The sequence below is a fragment of the Hyposmocoma kahamanoa genome, unplaced genomic scaffold (genome assembly GCF_003589595.1).
Source record: "Hyposmocoma kahamanoa isolate Upper Pololo Valley unplaced genomic scaffold, ASM358959v1 102, whole genome shotgun sequence".
NCBI lineage: Eukaryota > Metazoa > Arthropoda > Insecta > Lepidoptera > Cosmopterigidae > Hyposmocoma > Hyposmocoma kahamanoa.
The window spans coordinates 1,525,834-1,540,781 of NW_020653337.1; the positions used below are offsets into that span (position 1 = coordinate 1,525,834).

At 36.5% G+C, this 14,948-nt stretch overlaps 1 long non-coding RNA gene across 1 annotated transcript; it reads right to left on the reverse strand.

Moving 5' to 3' along the window:
- Positions 1-3,123: 3,123 nt before the first annotated feature.
- Positions 3,124-4,952, reverse strand: LOC113233444. Its single transcript, XR_003310693.1, has 3 exons — positions 4,861-4,952; positions 4,385-4,516; positions 3,124-3,148 (listed from the first exon to the last, which is right to left on the reverse strand). It is a non-coding gene; the product is annotated as an uncharacterized LOC113233444 (long non-coding RNA).
- Between the last annotated feature and the right edge of the window lie 9,996 nt (positions 4,953-14,948).

Sequence of the window (14,948 nt, forward strand, 5' to 3'; positions counted from 1 at the left end):
GGGGGGGGGGGTTAGTTAGAGGGATTCTCTAACTTACCAATAAATCTGGTGCGTCCTTTATCTAAAACTTCCATCGGCAAAGCACCTAAGACATCAAGTGCAAAGCCGCCCTTAAGGTAGTGCGCCGCCGTCCTGGCCGGGTGGTATACCAAGATACCCTGGTCGTCGTAGTACCCCACCAACATTCGTTGAATGCTATTGTATTTATATAATAGTGTTAAAGGCTTGACTGTCACCACAATGGTGTATTATTTAATATCGGTACAGAAATACTTGCATGTCATAGTAAGCAGAATAATCCAAAAAGTAGTAAAAGTACACCAGCCTCGGGAACTGAAGACACATGTAAGTATAGCTGGGGAATATAAATGAGGTAAGCAATGCGCACACAGCGCGGAACCATTCATAGCGCTGCATGTAGCGTCCATCGGGGCGAATTGTCCATCTCGGGAACACATACCTGCCAAACACAGCACTATGTTAGCACCAGAAGCTTGGAATCACCAACATCACCAAACAAATTCATAATCTTCAACTTGCCTGAACACTGAAAGGTAACCCAATCGTTGGAAGGGTACAAGAAAATTCACGTCTACTTCATACTTCCTGGGCAATGGGAAAAGACTTCGACTTGGTGCCATTGGTAATGGTTCGTACTTGACGAAAGGCTCTCGAGGCTCTTGAAGTCGGACGTACTCCTGAGTAAAGAATAACTTTTACTCGCAGCACACCTGTTTGTTACGGTATTAGGAAAAAGCAAGATATATCAGTAACGATATATTTAGTCCAACAATTTAATGAAGAATCAATGGCAAATATTGAAAACGTGAAATCTCTAACTCACACAACAATGTGGAGACCCGTGCCCAACACTGGGACGTATGATAAATTGACGGTGATAAGGATGATAAAAGGCAAAGGCAGGCGCTTTAAATCAAACAATATGTTCGTATAGGAAATGAAAGTATTTTTCCAGATTTAAATCTGTATATTTGTTTTTTCCACAGACCACGTATTTCTTTTTTCTGTGGTTTTTTCATTGACTTACAAATAAATGGACGACGGGTCTAATACAAAAACCACGAAAAAAATGTCCCAAGTCAACCTATTTAAACGTAGTGACATGCAAAGGAATATGAAAAAGCTAAAACGTTAAATTTATATTGTAATGTCATCGCAGTACTGTCTAATTTTGCTTGCTTCGCTGTCAGTCGAACTAACGAAGACTAAAGCGTGAATGACGCTCTGTATACGATTTTAACGCCCTATAAGTTCGGACACTTTTTAGCGCGGACCCGACGTCCATATAATTGTAAGTCAATGGGTTTTTTCAAACAAGCCAACGTTTGACAGTCAACCGTGACTATGGGACCTGTAAAGGGCCCGGAACGTTGGTTTGTGTGAACAAACAAATATACGCGATTTAAATCCGGAAATATAGTTTCATTTCCTATGTGTAACTATCGTGAAAACCTAAGAACTTAATATGTTCGTAGCTATTGAACCGCAACTAGGTGTCGATTCAGAACCTCACGATAACTGAGTTGTCGACCGATTTCTTTTCATTTTTATTCACAACATCCGAATCGGACGTCAAACTGTCGTATTCGAAACCGAACCGAAATGACGTAACACCCGTAAGATTACTTTATTCTCGACCGGCAAAGGCTACAAACGTTATTCAGAGCACACTTATCGATGAAAGTTACCGAACGTCCTATTGTTTACAAAGAAAGAATGTAATATGGAAATCTCTTATTATTTTAAATAAGTCTGAATTTTATTCCATTTTTATTAATTTATTTTAATGCAAGACTAGTGAATTCCTATATTTTAGGCATTTAAAGCATTGACTTACAAATAAATGGACGACGGGTTTAATACAAAAACCACGAAAAAAATGTCCCAAGTCAACCTATTTAAACGTAGTGATATGTCAAAGAATATGACAATTCTAAACGTTGAATTTAAATTGTAATGTCATCGCAGTACTGTCTAATTTTGCTTGCTTCGCTGTCAGTCGAACAAACGGAGACTAGAGCGTGAATGACGCTCTGTATACGATTTTAACGCCCTATAAGTTCGGACACTTTTTAGCGCGGACCCGACGTCCATATGTAAGTCAATGATTTAAAGTCTTAAAAATTTATATAAAAGAATTTTCATTTTTCTTCTAATCTATTTTACCGACTAACGCTGTTGGATACTCTGAATGTTCTGAATAGCTCGGGAAGCATCTTTCGATTCGAGAACGATATACAATTCGGTTAAAATTCGTAAATATTTTAGAGTTCTGCGTCCTGATTTTGATTCAAATTGGAATCGAACCGATCGGGTAGTCTCGAAATCAGATGGGTTTCTGACAGAGAAGATGAACCTGGTTCCTACTGTATCTTTCTAATTTGTGAGTTAAATCAAGTATTGTTCCGATTAGAAATGTCAAAGTTTCCGATCGGCCAGTTGTGAATCGCAATTACGCGCCTCGACTCGGAAAAGACGCAGTTCCCGATCGGGTGAGACAATCAAAAGCAAGCTGCTGAATCCTGACCAAAATGTTTTGCACATTGACTTACAATTATATGGACGTCGGGTCCGCGCTAAAAAGTGTCCGCACTTGTAAGGCGCTAAAATCGTATACAGAGCGCGACACTCCGCTTTAGTCTTCATTTGTTCGACTGACAGCGCGATACTGCGATGACATTACAATTTAAATTTCGAATAGGTTGACTTGGGACATTTTTTTCGTGGTTTTTGTATTAGACCCGTCGTCCATTTATTTGTAAATCAATGGTTTTGCAAATTAGATTAGACAGGCACCTCTTGGAGTTTAGCATAATTGATGGCATCTTTTATCCTTGGCACTTTATTAACTTCGTTCAGGTACCTGCTCGATATTGACAACACTTGCACATGTGTTACTGCGCGGACTGTGTAAAAAGATGGAATTCCTGAAACGGAATGTATACAATGAAATTAAGCATAACGCCAAAGCGAGAATATCGCATACATATTAAAGTTTATTTAAACATGGATACGTCTTTCGCACAACTTGACTTTGAAAATACTTACGCAACATACATTCCAATATACCGAAATGTTGCTTCGTCGAAATAATAGCGACAACGTTCTTAGTGATGGGGTTTATAACCTGCAAAATAAGTCAATGAGTCAATTACTTTAATTCCTGACCCTGTAATTACGGTGGCACTACCGTGTTTAACCAAAACACTGTTATATCACAACATCGAGTATATAACCAGAAATAGACACGTAATGTCACTTAATTTGTTTGAAAACTATTCTGCCAAATCATTACGGTAACGAAAATTGCAAAATTACATATTTAATATTTCATTACCGATAAAATGTGATTCCGTGTGTTTAGTAATTAGATGTTTGCTGTTTTGCCACCATCACTGAATGGAACAGCACCCCCTAGCTATTATTTTATTACAATAAACACAAAATGTTTTTGGAATATGCGGAGACGCACACACGGGTCAGTTGTAGGCGCTGTACTATTTCAGTTTTCTAATTTGTGATTTCAGCGCAAACGAGAGTTTACATTTAAAAGTGACACAAGGCCCATTTGTCCGATGAGTTCCCAAGTATGGACGGGCCTTACTTCATCTCTATTTTTGATTATATACTCGATGTATCTCAAACAGCATTTTGAGAAAAAGCTGCGTAAGAGCGCGTTCCCACTATGTCGTGACGACAGATTGTCGTGCAGTTCACAGTGTCGTGGCTTGTATATTTAAATGAAGTTGTTCACATATAGCACGACACGATTAACTGTCGTTCACGATTTTTATCGTTACAACGACAAACTGTCATCACAGTGGGAACAGCTAGAACGACAGTCGTCAGACGATAAGAAATCGTCCACGACAGATAGTCGTGATATGGGAACACGACAGTCGTCCAACAATAATAAAACGCGACGACATAGTGGGAACGCGCCCTAAAAGATATTTCGGTTTTTTCGTAATTTTTGAGATTAATAACATAAAAAGATATATTTAAGGTACGTTGTACATTAGATATTGAAGAGGTCTGTCTAGACATCACAATTTTAATTTCGAAAATAATATGTTACTGTAAAAAAGGCGATTTGAGGTGTTTTCTTGGATTCGTTTTAGCGTTTTTTCATAAACATAGGTTTAATTATAAATTTCATAATAGGCTGAGAAAACACTGTCTAATAATTGATTGACATTCTTTTTTTGGTGGAAAGAGGGTACCTCGGTATTGGTTCCATTTGAATTTTTTTAATAAAAAGTTATAATTATTTATCTAAGAGACCATTGGAGATACATCGTTTACCTGTCATCCCATAAACAATCAGCAAAACTGTACTATTCCCACGTGGTGACCGACATACCTCGCACATTCCCTGCTTGATGATGTACATTTCGTTGCTGATGTCACCGGTGCTAAGGAGGATCTCGTTGGGCGAGGTATGGAACAGCCGCGCACCAGACGACACGTCCATTAAGTCTTTTGCGTGAACATACTGTATCACAAACGTAAATTGTTAATCAAAAAAGTTAACCAAATCAACCTGTATGTACATGAACAGTAAAAAAAGCCTTTCAAAAATTCAAATCATCTTTATGTCATAGGTAAGCAAATTACACTAGAAATTATCTTATTCATTTTACTGCTTATTCGTAAGGCAGAGCCCCCTGAGAAGAATGAGCAAGAAACTCTAGGGGTTGCTTTTTTTTAAATGTGCATTTGACATTTACAATATTTATTTCAATCATCTTAAATAACACTTTCGTAAATGTACTGTGACGCAAGTGCAAGAATGTTCTTCTCGTTTGGTATCTGAAGTATACATATTGATAAAGATACCTTCATGAAAGGTATGCTAAGGATGTATTTACTGCGCTGCATAGCCAACAGTTCGCCAGAGACGTGTCGAGGCAAGTCGTACAGCACCGACTGATTCTTGTGGGTGATCGAGTACGCCTGCAACAACAGATTACACTTAAATTGCTAGGTCTACACTGATGATTCGACTTCTTTCCAAAATCCTGGACACACCCACTTAAGGCGAGATATTCGCGTCCCGCAATCTGCGCGCTTAAAAATAATATGAATAAAATAAGAACAGGTGGAGAAAATTTTACACAGACTCGACGTTGACGCTTGTAAATGTGAATTTAATAACTATAAGGCTTCAGTTGAAAACCAAAAGTTTAGCAGATTCTCTATAGTATTTAAAGATAAATATCTTCATATAAAAATTGTACAAAGTTAGATGTTTTATTATAAAATAATTCGTTTTATACTTTTATTTTAACATTGTATCATGTAACGAATTAGAACATTCTTTACAGAATATCCTTAAGTATTATAGCATATTTTTCGTAAGACCGTTATGTAATAATAAATACCTAAGCCATTCGACTTAGTAAAACAGTTTTTCCAGCTTCTCCTCTGGTGGCTTGCCTTAAATTCTTTATAACCACACGTCACTGTCGCCACTAATTCTGTGTTCCAGAAAGTGATATGTCATTTATTCATTCATTGTTTCATGTGGGTTAACAAAGGTGTTACATAATAATATTCCAGCACACGAACCCTTTTAGGGCACTACAATGATAATAACTTATCTAATTTTATTATTAATCTCGTACAGAAGCCATGTCATTAATTGTTACAATTATAAAATATATTAAAACAAATTACACAAATTCATCACAATAATTAACATGGAAAAGTTAATAAATTTTTATTTATTTACATTTATTTATTTATTACATTACATTGTATTGTACAGTAAGATCTTAACACTATTACATAACATAGTCTAACATAAACCCTGTGAGGGCACAGCAGTTTAGCTTAATTCACCATGTACATTTATTATAATCGAAGAACTCCTGCAAATTACAAAAAGTGTTCGACAGTAAAAATTCTTTCAATTTGTTGACAAAAATATGTTCCTTTTCAATATTTTTTATGGGGAGTGGTATTTTGTTGCAAATCTTTATTGCCATATGGTGTGTATCTGAAGAAACAATCAGCAAACTCGTACAAGAACCAACTAATCTATTTCTTTTTCTTTTTTTATATGATCTAGACGTGTGTCGATCGTGATCGATCGAATCAAAATGATTCCGGGTTACTAGCTTCTAAATAACCCGATCATTTTGGAGTTTCATGGGTCATGCGCGCAATATCAAACTTTATCACTATAATTTTAGAGATTATTCAACAATTCACAATATTATTGTTGTCTCGTTCACTCTCGGGTGAAGTCCCCACTCACGACACGGTTCGCCTTTTCACTCTTGGTTTGGGTCGAACATTTTGTTCGATAGAGCATTCGTTCGATAGAACCTTTGTTCGATCGAACCAAAAAGTCAAACAATCGATCAACGATTCAACGGGTTAACGGGTCAAAGAGTCTATCAATCGCTCATCCTAATTGCTCCGTAGCGTAGTGTCCATTACATGATAATTTTGTAAATTTAATCTGTTTTTCGATGTGTTTATTTATGAGTGCACTAGCTAATATTAATGAATAATAAATTAGTGATTTTGAATGCTCATAAGTTTTTCGTTATGTACTTTTGTTTTGTAGGTGTTACTATTCCTAGAAAGAAACTTTAGTGTCGTGTAGTTTATCAATGATACATTATACACATTACCCATTATAATATGATGCTTTTAAATGCCATATGGAAGTACCGTAAGCGACGGGTGACCCGTTAAAAGATCGAACATATGATCGAATCATTTAACCCGATCACATTACGCATGGGTCATGATCGACCCGGGTTATCAAAAATGATCGACCGACACAGGTGTAATATGTTCAGCTTAAGATATTTACGATTTGATGCCTGGCATACAAAGGCCACGCATGCACCACATACATTCCCTCCTTGTACCGGCAAGATGTAAAATGGGCTCTCACCTGTAGTATTTCTTTTGCGTTATGAAATAGATTCTTTTATGATACCAAGTGACAGAATGAAAAAGTCGTGCGCCTGGTGGTAGGAGACACGCCTGTCTATAACAGTTGCAGTATCACTCAAAGCTTTAAATCGCAAAAATCTGAGGGGCACTGCCACTGTGTCCGTGAAATAAACTGACAAGTCCAGTGTGCCCGTAATTTCACCAACACCTTTACCCTTCTAAACAGTGACAGAAAAATAATATTGCCATGAATTGAGTATAATAGAATAGAACCTTGATGATCGTCTGAAGTTCTGACCGAGTCTTGTGAACTTGATCATGTGTAATAAAATTTAACTTTCATCAAAACCTAGCAGATAAACCTATTAGATATCTGTAATCAAAAATGGACTATAGTTAGTAATTATTGTTGTTTTACTTACAGTTCAACTCAATATAACCGGAAGGTAGTGGAATTTTTATTTAGCAGCTTACTTCTTGGTGGTGTACGAGACCACCTCTACTGGATACAATATTTTCAACGCAACTTTCGTGGCTCATAATCAAATCATATACGGGTGGTGATCAGTACTTCCATGGAAGATGAAGAAGAGGAGAAGATGGACTCTTTCACAAGGAACTATACTGCTACTAAGGGGTCCTTCAAAAAGCGAGTAAACAAGACTCATAAAGGCTGGCAAGAAAACAAGACAACTCCGCTAGTGGTGTAATGTCCATGAGTGACGACGAACCTCCCAACACAGCTCAATAACTCATCTGCTCGTTTGCCTCCTACTTAACATTAAAAATAGTACTTATCTAGAGTGGCAAAAGACATTTCCACCTCACTAGTTCGGAAAGGCTTTCTTTCTCATTAGAAATCTGTGCGCAAAAACGTTTTTTCCACGCTAGCGTGGAAAAGGATTTTGGAATTCGAACTTGACGATGGACTGTGGTGCATGCAAGTTTTTTTTTTCGATGACAAAAAAGAACATAATGATGTGTTCGACTACGAGATTTGTCGTACATTATTTCATTCATTCATTTTATTTAAGAGCCATGCTCTTGTCGGTGTAGCCTCCTTCACTCCACATTATTTATGTAATATAAATCTGTTGGTATATTTTATTCTTATTATTGTTGACATTAAATTGACAATGGTAAATTTTTAACATTTTCCTCGCTATAGTGAGGTGAAAAGTTGTGTGTTTCGCTCGGCAGCAAAGTTGTTTGTTTGTCGTGACTTGAAACCCTCGCTAAACAACTTTGCAGCCCCGCATTGTTATGCGGTAGTAATTAATTTAGTAATTTGTTAATGACTATTTTTTACTTAGAGTCATTTCACTTGACGTTTTGGACAAAACGGTTAATAAAAATCGGAAGCGTTTTTACCCTGTCTGTGTGCCAGCACAGCTGCAGGTAGTTCACAAAGCGGTGCCTCAGCATCGGATCCACGTTGTTGCGTATCAAGAAATTTTTCACATCAGATATACAAGTTTCATATTCCTGCCTGTAAATAAATCATCAGTACAATGAAATGTGTAATCTTACCCACCACTAATAACTGTGAGTGTGAAAAGTTATTCATTAATGACCACACTATGGAATTACTTTAAGCCGCCAGAAAAATCGCCAGAAATATTTGCATTACTTTCAAAAAACGAACACGGAAAGTTTGTCATTTATGGACCACGCGACTTCTTCCCAGCCAAGGCCTACAAAGCATGATAATCTCAGTACAAAGTACTAAAAAAACCAACCTCAAAATTACGTGGAATCACATCTATATGCCAAGTTTCATTGAAATATGGGGTTGTTTAGTTCGCCATTACACAGGACTTGACACAGGAGATAATAAAAATCGGTTCTCACTACTCAAAGTATATTGAGAGAGAAAAACGTCTTAAATTGGAGAATAGCAAAACCAACAATCAAAGTAATTGCTCCTTAAGTAAAATGTAGGCGCTTTTTATAAAAATGAATGTTCATGCGTGAACAGCCACCCTTAGAGGTGGATGATTTTCTTCAAAATTAAAAGGAACCACTGTGGAGGTGAACCACTCTTTCCACCAAAAAAATAATCATGAAAATCGGTTCACAAATACCGGAGTTATCGCGTAACATACATACAAAAAAAATACATACAGTCGAATTGAGAATGCACTATACCTATATAGTACAATTACTAGTTATATAGTTATAACTTAATGGTCATTAATGAAGTTAATGTGTGTCTATCGATGAGGACCTATAATTGGTTCTCCATTATTATTTCAGTTTTTTCTCTGTAAAAGCACCGTTCGCTGTTGGTCTTCCAATAAGTTAAAATAACATAAAATATAAAAAAGCGAAAAAGTCGTCGTGCGTTTCGCATCGGGGCTGCCCGAGCGGAAGCAATCACAATCTACAAGGTTGTTTTTAAAATACTAACAACTTCCCTGGACTATTTACTAACATCATAAATACATTACGAACGCATAGTCGCCAAAGCAAACAGAATGCTGGGTTTCGTTAATAGAGTGTCAGAACCATTCAAAAATTCAACTAGTATGGTAACCCTATATTCTTCCTTGGTCCGCAGCCATCTAGAGTATTGTTCGGTTATATGGTCACCCTATTATAATTGCCACATTGATGCAATTGAAAATGTCCAAAGACGGTTTCTCCGCAACTTGACCACGCAGATCGGAATGCGCAAGAGATTGGACACGTATGAGGCAAGACTCAAATATTTTAACGTAGATTCTCTTCAGTCCAGACGTGTAATTCTTGATTATTCCACTCTTTTTAAAATAATCAACTCATGGGTGGACTCAGGTGAGCTCTTAGGCCACATCTCGTTCAAGATCGGTAGTAAACGTACACAAAACACCTTTTCTCTACCATGCACTGCGAACAATGTATCATATAATGATCCCATTCTCCGCATGTGCAGAGGTCATAACAATTTGTGTAAATATTTGGACATATTCTCGCAGAGTCGCAAAAGTTATTTAAATACATGTAAAAAACATCTGAATTTATATTGTACTTAAATGTAAATAAGAAGTATGAAATTTGTCCCTGTTCTTTTATTTTATTTTATTTTTATTAATATTTATTTTTACACTACTTTTTTTTTCCTTTGTTCTAATTATTTATATTGTCAGAATTAAATAAGAGGAATTTTTATTTTTATTTTTATTTTTATTTATTTTTACTTATATTATCCAAAGGTCCGTCCATGTGTAGTTCTTAAAATAATGTACATTAGTTTTAATATTAATTAGGTTATATCATTATTTACTTGTCAAATGTTGTGCGTAGCTGTTAAAGGAATGCATAATTTACTTATATTGTAATGCATGCTAACTTAAGGAACCATATAATTTGTATTCTGTAGTTATGCCAAAAATAAATAAATAAATAAATAACGTGGAGAATAAAATGGAAGTTGGAACAGCATACTGTACTCATTTCTATACTCAACGCGCAGTGCACTGTGTGATGATGCTGACCCCCTTCATCGTCATCTCACCCTTCTTAAAGAACCCTGGCCACTTAAAATTTTGAATCGTTCTAGAATTCTTTTTCCTTCGTTGTCTCTCTCTCTCTCTCTCTTCATCTATTCTGACGTTGGATCGTTTCGTTATTCCTCCCATCAAAATTCTCAAAGCCAGTGAACGTGCTCACGGATCACCCTCATGTAAAACTCTAACTTCACGTGTTAATCTATCTATCACTCTTAATTTACCGTTTTAAATCATTAGTTATATGCGTAGATATACATATAGGCCCTCTTGGCGTAAGTGTCTGGGCTATCTATAGACTGTTTAGTTTGACGGGACGAACAAGTCGTACGCCTGATGGTAAGCTACAAATAACACTCAAACTCACGAGAGAAATAGATATAGGCCACAGACATACATCTAGTTAGACGCCGCAAGTACAGCATTTTATGTATCCACCATGACGTCACAAGATCTATTTAGTGATGGGAAACCTCCTTCCGCGCTAAATCGATTGATTGAACGGAATACACGTACCTATTCCATTCAATTAATCGATTCAAGTATTCGTTGATTACAAGTAGTCGTGAAATATTAATATAGTAGAAAAATACCAAAACAATATAGTTATACCCTTTATTAAAAAAATTTGATGACTTAAAAATTTAAGCTTTAATTTTTAATCAACTTCAAATATTAAAAATTATTGTCCTTGAAATGATATAAGCTTATTATATAACTGTCTTCCAGTAAAATAAGCTTATTATATAACACCTTTTTGTAATACAAGATCTTATCGATTAACTTAAAAAATGAAGACGCACGTCAATATATGAACTTGCGACTGTCCTAATTAATTTTACTAGATGGTTTCCTGTTGGTAATTGATCAAATTGATGAATGGAAAGACAAATGAAAATGTTAATGCTGACAAAATATGGTAAAATCTTATTAATTAGAAGAGGTTTACTTAATGGTCGCCTCGTCTGAAATGTTTGTTATTTGTTTATTATTTCTCGGATTTCTAACTCTGCTACTGTGCATATTTGGATAGCATCTTAGGTGGGATAAACTAGACCACCTTCGTCCTCGAAAGCAACAATCTCACACGTATGACCAACTCCAGGTTTTTGTAAAGACTGCGCACTGTTAATTCTTTGCATTATGTATTTTTTTCGTATTACTCGTAATAATTAAATAATGGTAATAATTAATAAGTAATTATTTGCTCACTATATTCGGACATTCGAGGCAACGTGCTGCAAAAATTATTGAAATTACAGATACTACTGATAATAGATACCACAAAACGAAACGTTACTAAACGTTATAACAAAAGAGTTATAAAATATTTTTATAATATTGCTAATAATGTTCGTCCTTTTATTTTCAAAATAGATCATAATCGAGAACAGTGTTGCCTAACGTATACATCACTAAATGTTAAATTTGGCCAAAAAAATGTACAAGCGCCCGTACCACAGAAACTGAATGCATTATGCAAAAGCGCGTTCGTTCGATATTCATGGCGTATTAACAAAGGATCACAAATATATCGCACCAAGTAAAAGCCGTAATGTATTACAATTCATGAGGTATACATTGGGTTGCATATTTGTTTCCTCGAAATTCATACAAAAGCAAAATAATTGTTTTTAACGTAAATTATGCATCTTCTAATTACAAAATCATTTGCCCGTGGAAGGAAACGTCCCTGCTTACCCGTTTGCTCACAGTTATGATATAACGGTCGAGCGCGTTCTGAAGTGTAGCAGCGGCAAGTAACTGAATTTCACTTACTTTGGGCACGCGAAGTACGTACAATTGAGGCGTCTATCTAAATATATGTCTGTGATATCGGCCTTACAAATATTTGTCCCGGCCCGGGAATCGAACCTGAGACCTCTCCGTGACAGTCCAGCGTGGCAGCCGTTCGGCCACTGAGGCAGTTGATATAAAAAGATCATTGGCATCATTGACTTACAATTATATGGACGTCGGGTCCACGCTAAAAAGTGTCCGAACTTATAGGGCGTTAAAATCGTATACAGAGCCTCATTCATGCTTTAGTCTTCGTTTGTTCGACTGACAGCGAAGCAAGCAAAATTAGACAGTACTGCGATGACATTACAATTTAAATTCAACGTTTTAGCTTTTTCATATTCCTTTACATGTCACTACGTTTAAATAGGTTGACTTGGGACATTTTTTTCGTGGTTTTTGTATTAGACCCGTCGTCCATTTATTTGTAAGTCAATGGTTGGCAAACGTAAAGAACCTATTGACTACAGCGGGTTTCTTGTAAAATTTCGAAGTAAGTTTGTGTTTTTTACTATCGTGTAAATTTTTAGGAGTCGTGTTTTCACGTCGTATAGTAATCAGTGTATAATTTTTCTATATATTTTTTCCAAAGTGATTTACTCAACACTTTCACTGTTATGCAGTATTAACCAAAGCCATTTGAACTTGTATGGAGTCTTAAGTTCAGCCCCCGCAGCATAGCTACGCACGCAAGTCGCGACGCGCGCGATAAAATTTATATAAGCGCGCCCTATTGGCTATCTAAATTAGATCTGATTGAGACAGCCAATAGCACGCACTTATTTCAATTTTATCACGCGTAGCCATGGTACGGGAGCAGCTATGTGTTGTCATTTGTGTGTCACATGTTTGATAATAAATACCTCACGACCAAAGTGACCATTATAGTAGCGGAGTAGACAGACTCGACGAAAATATGCAGCAGCATGCATAATTCCAGCACCATCATTGTATACAGTCGCACTTGCCACACCCCGGTCGCCCACGACGCAGTTTTGTGCGCTGTGTAGGTATACACGTCGTAAGTTAGCGTATGTGTGAAAACCAACATACCAAATTTCACAGGAGAGGGATTTAACATTATTACTTTGTTATTTCAATGGCTACGACTTTTGCAAATTAAATTATCGAAAAGGAGACTCATAATTAAATGCTAGTTACGCGTAATTACACTATCCCCGACGAAATGTGTCAAAACGTGGACTAAATTTGCTAACCGTACTCGAAAAGGTACCACATCTAGTTTTTGCTGATCTGTTTCACTGCGTTTGTTGGTTCAACGGCGCAGGGTTTTTATTGTAATGTTTCAAATTTACCCACATTAACAGAACAAAAACGGCACGATCAAATTTGTTTATTTCTTATGTTTTATCAATTTTTGATATTTGTAAGTAAACAATAGTTATTATTGAAGAGTGCAGCACACTCGCGTATGCAGAACATACTCATTAATGTTATACTTAGTCCATAAGTTCTCATTTAAGTGAATTGTAAATTGTTATGAGAATAAATTTCTTAAATATAGATTTTAAGACTTTCGTGGTTATTCACTAAATGATTATCACTAGTATCAGGTTTCTTACCACGGTATGACTTCTTTTTATTTTCCCGATCTTTCGGAACGGTTGCACGCTCCATGGTCATGGTTGACTCGGTCAACCCGTGACCATGGAGCGTGCAACCGTTCAGTAAATCTATGAAGCTAATATAAAGCTCAATAAATCCATATTTAAGAACTGTAATACTTTAATGTAATGTAAGTTTGATTTTTTTAGGCCAAAGACAGACGGTACTTCCCTGCATGATCACAAAGAGCTCCACGGAAAAGGTTCGTTCGTTCATCATGCATAAAAGTACGTAACTTAGAAATTAAAATCTATATCCCAGAGGAATGTGCTGCCACATGACATTGCATTATTTCAATTAAATAAGAATGTGTAAATACAGACAAAGTAACATCCAAGCATACCTGTAAAATTGATCATACACAAAGCCCAGTACAAGCTCAATAGCAAACGGTGTTCCACATTATCATCGTGCAGAGGAGTCTCGGACCAAAACGGGGAGTTTGCCAAATCAGTGACTTCGCAGTAGTTGAATCTAAGGGAGACAAGTAAATGCTTGATTAAAATCTTTATATGATCAAAATCTATGTCTGGAATACCGCACTGTATGGATGCGAGACATGGACAATTGTATATTTGTATTATATTGGAGTCATTTGAAATGTGGTGCTGGATGCCAATGGAAAAAATAAAATTGATTAAATAGAGATCAAATTGAAAGCAGTTTTGGAAACGGTTGGGGAAGAGAGAAGACTTTGGAATGCAATAGAGAGGAGAAGGGGAAAATGTTTGGACATTCGTTACGTAATGACGAATTTGTGAGAGTGATAATTTAACTTTCACTGCCTCACACGCTGACACGCAGAGGTCCCAGGTTCGATTCCCGGGCCGGGAGAAATATTTGTATGGCCCTACATTATTTCTCTCGTGAGTTTGGGTGTAATTTGTGGTTGTCTATGTGTGTGTCCATGGCACCCGCGACACAGGGTTTCCCTAGTACGGGGATATGTTAAGTGTGTGCGTTATTATTATTATTATTAATTGAGGGGAGGATAGAGAGGGAAAAGAAAGAGAGGAAGACCAACGTATTGTGAACAAATAAAAAAAAGATCAAAGTGAACAGCTATAGAGAGGTCATAGAACTGGCTATGCACCGCGA